Below are 8,844 nucleotides of genomic sequence, written 5' to 3'. Positions count from 1 at the left end.
CCGCCAGATCGTCCAACGGTCTCCCCCCCCCCCGCACTGGAGATTGCATGATTGCACCAAAATCTGATCACGTGCGCCAAAAACACCTATTAAATACCTCTCCCAGTCTCCATACAATAGAGACAGTGTTCCCTCTAAATAATATTTGAGAGATTAGTGCTTCCACACAGTGACCCCCAATAATAATCTTGTAAGTGATTTTCAGTTATATTATAAACAGTGAAACCCCTCTATGCAGTGCCCCCAAACACAATTAATGTTATAGAATGTTATAGACAGTGCTCCTCAATTATTCATATTATAAACAGCCCCCCCCCCACCAGTAGTGTCCCCATTAGAAGTGGCTGAAAATAACACAATAAAATTCCTCCCCTTACACTGGTGCTCCCGTGGCGGCTTCTATCCTTATATCAACGTGGGCTATTCAGGGGTATTTGGCCTTGCACTACATATAGTTGTGTCTGTACGTTTCGGCACGTCGCTCCGCTATACAGGGTGTGCAATGTCTTCATTGAGCTGCCCTTGTAGCAGAGGGTATCATGCAGACACAGAAGCAGTTGTGCTGCTCTTTGAGTTGATCAATTGTACCCACATCTTAAAGATGCACATACAATTGATCTTTTAAGGGAACTTATAGGGTTAGAGTGGGGGAGAGCGGCTCCAGACCTGTCGGGCCACCAAGAAAATTACATGGCCAGTCCCCTCCTGTATATTTTACATTATGGAGTCACACAGTGTAGGGAGCACAGGAGTAAGTATTAGGAGCATAGTGTTTATTGGTTGTTATGGTTTTCTTAGGGGCACAGTCTGGAATTGTGCTGTTCTGAGCTGGGTGGCTAGATGCAGGGATAAGTTATGGAAGTCTTGATGAAGTCTTGTTCCTGAAGGAACTCACATGCCATATGTAAATTTCTTGATTCTGCCACTTCTGCCTGTGTCTGATCAGTACAGTAGTCACTGACTAAGCATTGCGTGTGTAAGGAAAATCTACTCATCTGAAGTGTATTTCACAGAATCAGGGAGACAAGTCTGAGTATGTGCCAGTAGCAATGTATGACAGTGTTGTCAATTGTCATTAATGTTGTCAGCAATTTTCGATTGAGGTGTGAGCGATTTTTTTTGGACCTACTTGGTAATAAGGGGATGGGGGTTATAGATAGCACAGGGCAACTACTGTCCAATTTTCTGCCCAGATAACGGATGACTATAGGAAGTGGTGCAAACAGACACCAACAGAAACCATTCAATCCAAAATCAATGGACATTGTAACCGATCCAAGTTAATGGGGTCTGAGGTCTCATTGCATTTCCATGGATCCATGCACATGGTTGGTGCTTGAAAAATTTCCGGAGATGCGACCAGATTAGTTTACAATGTTTAGACACATCTCTAGAAAAAACTTAATATAAACCTAAATCCAGCAGAAAATGCTTGGAGAATTCACCATCTTCTCCCCGGTGCATATAAGTGCTTGATTTTGCAACACACTTCGTTTTTTAAATTCTGCGTTTTTTCCGATCTCTGTCGCGCTAAAGCCGGCTTAATTGCGCCGAAATCCAATCGCATGCTCCAAAATCCCGGCGGAATTCGTCGCAAAACGGAAAAAGTTGGGAAACCCGAGGAAAGTGCGGCCGCGGAGCCCTTAGTAAATGAGCCCCATTGACATGATCAGCATAAGCTTCTTGACTTGGAACAATATTGCACCTCTGTCTACAGTCTTCTGTAATCTAATGGAGGGAATCTACACTTTGCCTGTATCTGATGAAGTGATAGCAATCTTCTACTTGGCCGGTGGCTGTGGTGAAGTGAAATTCAGCAATCTGTTCTCTTCCTGTCGATTTCTACCCGATTAACCCCTTGTGGAATGGGCCTACATCAGCATTTTTGAAACAACATGTATTACATTTTCTTAATGTCACCTTTCGAGACATTGACATGTGATGATACTGTCAGAACCTGCCCAGCGCATGCACCACTCGACTTGGCGCGAGTCCAGTTCACTGATTGGTCCATTGTCTAAATTTCTACTTAGCATCCTCCTGCTTTAGTCAGCTAGAAAAGGGCCATGCTTTAAAATTTTATAATTTTATATATTTTATAATTGTAACAAATATTTTTTTTTGTTTCTGTGACATTTGGGTTATCATATGAACCAGAATAAATCTTTATTGCAGACACCTGTGATAACTGTTACAGCGGATCGTTGTAGCCTGGGGCTAAAGTACAGTAAATTACAAACATCCAGAGGGCCGTTTGTATCTGGGGTCGCCTGTAAGTCGGGTGTTTTTAAGTAGGGGACCAACTTTAGTAATTTCAAGGGTGTGTGATCTATTATATAATAAATTAGGGGTTAAATGTATTAAAATTAAGGGGACTCTATGGGGCCCATTTACCAAGGGTCCGTCGGGCGCATTTTCGTCGGGGTTCATTTTGCTAATTGATAAAAATAAAGTAGTAACTATTCTGTTTTTGGAATTTTTCTATACCTACCTTAAACTTTACACAGTGCTATATCTATGCCCTTCACATGGGACAGTTTATTGACGTCTTCCCTGTAACTTTTTCCCACACTCTGTGGGGCATTTATTAATTTTGGCGCAGGGTCTGTGTTTTTGGTGCATGAATCATTTATACTGGGATGTTAATGAATTAGCGCACTACCAAAAAGGTTTACAACTGTGTCCACATTCATGATGGTGATATGGAACTCAGTAGACCAGCTTTTTGCAGCTCTTAGTGTTCCCCAAATATTGTGCCAAAAACTGTGTTGGGAAGCTAGAAGCGCAGTTAAAAAAGAAAAGACATGAGAATCGGAAAAGGACAAATATTGTGGCGCCGAGACATCATTTGGGTGATCTGTTTCTCTGTCAGTATATTAGTACGCAATATTCCGAAGGGGGTCTACAGCATCTGGTTACAGCAGCTCCACAGCACCTGGTTATGGCAGCTCTACACTGTTTGGTTACGGCAGCTCTAAAGCGTCTGGTTACGGCAGCTCTACGACGTCTGGTTACGGCAGCTCTAAAGCATCTGGTTATGGCAGGTCTACAGCATTTGGTCATGGCAGATCTACAGCATCTGGTTATGCCAGCTCTACAGCGTCTGGTTATGGCAGCTCTACAGCGTCTGGTTATGGCAGCTCTACAGCGTCAGGTTACGGCAGCTCTACAGCGTCTGGTTATGGCAGGTCTACAGCGTTTGGTCATGGCAGATCTACAGCGTCTGGTTATGGCAGCTCTACAGCGTCTGGTTATGGCAGGTCTACAGCGTCTGGTTATGGCAGCTCTATAGCGTCTGGTTATGGCAGCTCTACAGCCTCTGGTTATGGCAGCTCTACAGCGTCTGGTTACTGCAGCTCTATAGCGTCTGGGTTACGGCAGCTCTACAGCGTCTGGCTACTGCAGCTCTACAGCCTCTGGTTATGGCAGCTCTACAGCGTCTGGTTATGGCAGCTCTACAGCCTCTGGTTATGGCAGCACTATAGCGTCTGGCTACGGCAGCTCTACAGTGTCTGGCTACGGCAGCTCTACAGCGTCTGGCTATGGCAGCTCTACAGCCTCTGGTTATGGCAGCTCTACAGCGTCTGGCTATGGCAGCTCTACAGCCTCTGGTTATGGCAGCTCTACAGCCTCTGGTTATGGCAGCTCTACAGCCTCTGGTTATGGCAGCTCTACAGCGTCTGGTTACGGCAGCTCTACAGCGTCTGGTTACGGCAGTTTTACAGCGTCTGGTTACGGCAGCACTACAGTGTCTGGTTACGGCAGCTCTACAGCGTCTGGTTGTGGCAGCTCTACAGCATCTGGTTACGGCAGCTCTACAGCGTCTGGTTACGGCAGCTCTACAGCGTCTGGTTACGGCAGCACTACAGTGTCTGGTTACGGCAGCTCTACAGCGTCTGGTTGTGGCAGCTCTACAGCATCTGGTTACGGCAGCTCTACAGCGTCTGGTTACGGCAGTTTTACAGCGTCTGGTTACGGCAGCTCTATAGCGTCTGGTTGTGGCAGCTCTACAGCGTCTGGCTACGGCAGCTCTACAGCGTCTGGTTACGGCAGCTCTACAGGGTCTGGTTATGGCAGCTCTACATCGTCTGGTTACGGCAGCTCTACAGCGCATGGTTACGGCAGCTCTACAGCGTCTGGTTATGGCAGTTTTACAGCGTCTGGTTACGGCAGTTCTATAGCGTATGGTTGTGGCAGCTCTACAGCATCTGGCTACGGCAGCTTTACAGCGTCTGGTTACGACAGGTCTACAGCATCTGGTTATGGCAGCTCTACAGCGTCTGGTTATGGCAGCTCTACAGCTTCTGGTTGTGGCAGCTCTACAGCATCTGGTTATGGCAGCTCTACAGCGCATGGTTACGGCAGCTCTACAGCGTCTGGTTGTGGCAGCTCTACAGCATCTGGTTATGGCAGCTCTACAGCGCATGGTTACGGCAGCTCTACAGCGTCTGGTTATGGCAGCTCTACAGCGCATGGTTACGGCAGCTCTACAGCGTCTGGTTACGGCAGCTCTACAGCGTCTGGCTACGGCAGCTCTACAGCTTCTGGTTGTGGCAGCTCTACAGCATCTGGTTATGGCAGCTCTACAGCGCATGGTTACGGCAGCTCTACAGCGTCTGGTTATGGCAGCTCTACAGCGCATGGTTACGGCAGCTCTACAGCGTCTGGTTACGGCAGCTCTACAGCGTCTGGCTACGGCAGCTCTACAGCTTCTGGTTGTGGCAGCTCTACAGCATCTGGTTATGGCAGCTCTACAGCGCATGGTTACGGCAGCTCTACAGCGTCTGGTTACGGCAGCTCTACAGCGTCTGGCTATTGCAGCTCTACATCTGTTCACAGAACTCTGGCAGCTATTCTCTGGAAACATGAGCCGGATCTTATTAGCAGGAAACAGAAACTTTTTCGTGATAAAGTCAACCCTGAAAATGAAAAGGAGGAAGTTGTTGTGACTGCATTATAAGAGTGACACAAGGAAGAGATCCTGAGGAGGTGCAACATTATCATAGACTCTGTGACAGCTTTTATTTCCCTCTCCATACCCTGTAGGTATAGGAAGAGCCTGGAACCAGAACTGATATTTCCTACACTGAACCTTCCATCATTCCTAAACTTTCAAGAGAGGATTTACAAGACCTCCAGCAGAGACAATTCTGAGATGTAAGTATTTTAACAAACTAATGAAATCCGACTGATTTATCTTAGGGGTTCATGGTGACTATAGGGATGGAAATTACTCAAACATTCTTCTATAGGATCACCAACTAAAATAGTTATTATGTTCCCCCATGAGTAGGGCTTTATCTCACAGATCTCCGGTTACGAAACTAGGAAAGAGACTTTTACATACACATTTACTTATAATGCAACATTCTGCTTCTCGTACATTATAACAGGAGGTTAATGGCGCCTATAGGGTGGAGTTTGACTGATAGTAAGAAATACAAGTACTTAACGGACAAATATTGTGAGTTATCACATCAGGTGACCAGATAATCTTGAGTATTGGGTAGAAGATGCTTCTACTTTACTGTTCTACTGTATATTCTCTATTACTTTCTGTCTGTAAGTAAACATTGTATTAGCTGTGGAGATCTGTATGTTGTATGATCTGTATGATCTGTAACTTGTATGTTGTTAGTAGCAGCAGGACTATGAAAAATGAATTTATATTTGTCGCTTCTCTAATATCACTGGGTGCTGCAGAGCAGAGAGCAGTACCGAGGGCTAAGAGCACAGCATTGTGAGGACACAAATGGTAACTTCCTCAGTTGAAGAGAATTTTGTTAGTTGCAGGACTGTATTCAATAATTCACTACTGTACGGGGAACACTATGGAAGTCACAGCCACAACTTGTCATTTCCTTTAAGGAGGAACCAATTAATAGTTTAACTAGTAAGATCACAATCTTCACGAAAGATTTCATCACTGTTGATTTTTCTTAGGAAGGCAGTGGATATGGAAAGTATTCAGACCCCTTTAAATGTTTTACTTTTTGTTTAATTACAGCCAATTGGTAAGATCAGAAAAGTTATCGTTTTGCTCATTACTGTACACTCTGCCCCAATCTTGACAGAACAAAAATCAGAAATGAAGATATTTTTTAGCTCATTTATGAAACAAAAAAAACTGAAACATGGTGATAAGTATTCAGACCCTTTGCTCAGTATTGGGTAGAAGCACCGTTTGAGCTACTACATCTATGAGTCTTCTTGCAAATGATGCAACAAGTCCTCCGCCATTCCTTGCAGATAATCTCCGGTTCGTTCAGGTTGGATGGAGAATGTTGGTGGAGGCCATTTTCAAGTTTCTCCAGAGATGCTCAATTGGGTTTAGGTTTTTCTGAATCTACTGCTTTGTTAATTTAGCTGTGTGCTTAGGGTCAGTGGGGCACATTTACTTACCCGGTCCAGTCGTGATCCAGCGGCACTTTCTCCGACGAGGATTTGGGTTCTGCCTGGATTCACTAAGGTTCATGCGCTGATATCCGCTAGGTGTCGCTGCTGCGCCTAGGTCTGCTGGAGTTCACCAGAGTTCATCTTCTATTTCTTGGTGCAGGTAAGTGCGTGTCAAGCGACACTTTTTTTAAAATACTGCGTTTTTTCCGAATCTGTCGGGTTTTCCGACGGCCATGCCCCCGATTTCCGTCGCATGCAACCTGTCGAAATCTGATCGCGTGTGCCAAAACCCCTGGCGGAATTTGGCGCAAATCATCGGGATACCCGACGGAATTGCGCAATTCGGACCCTTAGTAAATGAGCCCCATTGTCTTGTTGGAGGGTGAACCTTTGGCCAAGTCTGAGGTCCAGAGCACATCTGGCAGAGGTTTTCATCCAGGATATCTTTATAGTTGGCCACATTTATCTTTCCTTTAATTGTAACCAGTTGTCCGATCTCTGCTGCTGCCACCACCATGTTTCATTGTTGAGATTGCATTTGGCAGATGATGTGCCTGTTTTTTCCATTCATACTTCTTAGAATTAACAACAAAAAGTTCAATCTTCTCATAGTCTTATTTCACATAGTCTGGGAGTCCTTCATGTGTTTTGCACACTGTACGTGGCTTTCATATGTCTTGCACAGAGGAGAGGCTTCCATCGGCACACTCTGCCATAAAGCCCCAACTGGTGGAGGGCTGCAGTGATAGTTGACTTTGTGGAACTTTCTCCTATTTCCCTACTGCATTTTTGGAGCTCAGCTACAGTGATCTTGGGGTTCTTTTTTACCTATCTCACCAAGGCTCTTCACACACAATTGCTTAGTTTGGCTGGATGCCCATGTCTAAGAAGAGTTAGAGTCATCCCAAACGTCTTCCATTTAAGGATTATGGATGCCAATGTGCACTCTTGAGTGCTTCAGAAATTCTTTTATAGCCATATTATAGCCATAATTCTGTCTCTGTGCTCCTTGGGCAGTTCTTTAGTCCTCATGAATCTCATGTGCTCTGACATACATGGTGAGCTGTGAGGTCTTATATAGAAAGGCGTGTGCCTTTTCTAATCAAGTTCAATCAGTTTAATTAAACACAGCTGGACTCCAAAGAAGGATTAGAACGATCTAAAGGAGGATCAGAAGGAGGTGGACAGCATGTGAGTTCAATAAGAGTGTTACAGCATAGGGTCTGAATACTATGTGATATTTCAGCTTTACTTGTTTAAAAAATTAGCAAAAATATCTGCATCTGGGTGCAGAATTTACGTTAATAAGCAAAAAAAAGAACTTTTTTGATATTACCAATTGGCGGCATTGAAATGGGGTGAAAAAAATTAATGGGGTCTGAATACTTTCTGGACCCACCACAGCAGGCTGTGGTAGTTGGTCCGTAGATGGGCTGCAACCCCTGAAAAGAACAATTCTATCAGAATAGTTTTAATACGATTATTATTCACATTAAACTTATTTTTGCAATTTTAATTTTTCAAAGCAAAATTATAAGGGGAGAACAAGAAAAAAGTGCACTGTTAAGGGAGCAGGTTAATGAAATTCACACTTACTAGACCAAATGCCTCCCTGAGAATCTTTTATCAACATCCAAGATGCGTAATTGATCGAAGCTAATTGATGCAAACATGGCGTCTTCAAGGACCACGTGACTTGATGCTTTGTCCTTATGTGTTATGTAATTGAGATGGCTTCAGGGCTTTGTGATAACTAGAGATGAGCGAACATACTCGTCCGAGCTTGATGCTCGTTCGAGCATTAGCGTACTCGAAACTGCTCGTTGCTCGGACGAATACTTCGCCCGCTCGAGAAAATGGCAGCTCCCGCCGTTTTGCTTTTTGGCGGCCAGAAACAGAGCCAATCACAAGCCAGGAGACTCTGCACTCCACCCAGCATGACGTGGTACCCTTACACGTCGATAGCAGTGGTTGGCTGGCCAGATCAGGTGACCCTGGGATAGACTAGCCGCTGCCCGCGCTGCTCGGATCATTCTGTGTCTGGATGCCGCTAGGGAGAGAGCTGCTGCTGGTCAGGGAAAGCGTTAGGGTGTTCTATTAGAATAGTGTTAGGCAGGAGTGATTCAACAAGAACCCAACAGCCCTTCTTAGGGCTACAATAACGTTATACTTTTTTTTTTTTGTTTGCTTGTGGCTGGGCTTGTTGGCACTAGTAGTGCAGCTAGTACCATATTGTGAGGAATTTGCAGGGGGACTTGCTACTTTTTATTTTACGTTTATTTTTTTAATAACTCAGCGTCATCTCATCTGGCATAGCAGTGTGCTTTCATACTTGGCTAGAAAATAGCCATAGGAGAATCCAAACGGCTTACTTACGCCTACAATAGCGTTATATATATTTTATTTCTGGTTGATCTGCTGGTGGCTGTCCTTGCTGCAGTGCATCTA

At 44.8% G+C, this 8,844-nt stretch overlaps 1 protein-coding gene across 2 annotated transcripts in view; it reads left to right on the top strand.

Annotated features, from left to right (window-relative positions):
- The first annotated feature begins 4,862 nt into the window (after positions 1-4,862).
- LOC140128067 (cytokine receptor common subunit beta-like) overlaps positions 4,863-8,844 on the top strand; it is a 69,977-nt gene continuing 65,995 nt past the window's right edge. For both annotated transcript variants that reach the window (XM_072149439.1, XM_072149438.1), the window contains exon 1: positions 4,863-5,157. The gene's annotated coding sequence lies outside the window, so the exon portion shown is untranslated. The remainder of the gene's footprint in view (positions 5,158-8,844) is intronic.

Source organism: Engystomops pustulosus, chromosome 4, assembly GCF_040894005.1.
Source record: "Engystomops pustulosus chromosome 4, aEngPut4.maternal, whole genome shotgun sequence".
NCBI classification, from domain to species: Eukaryota; Metazoa; Chordata; class Amphibia; order Anura; family Leptodactylidae; genus Engystomops; species Engystomops pustulosus.
Note: the sequence above shows the minus strand (reverse complement) of the source record. Positions and strands in the feature narration are given on the sequence as shown.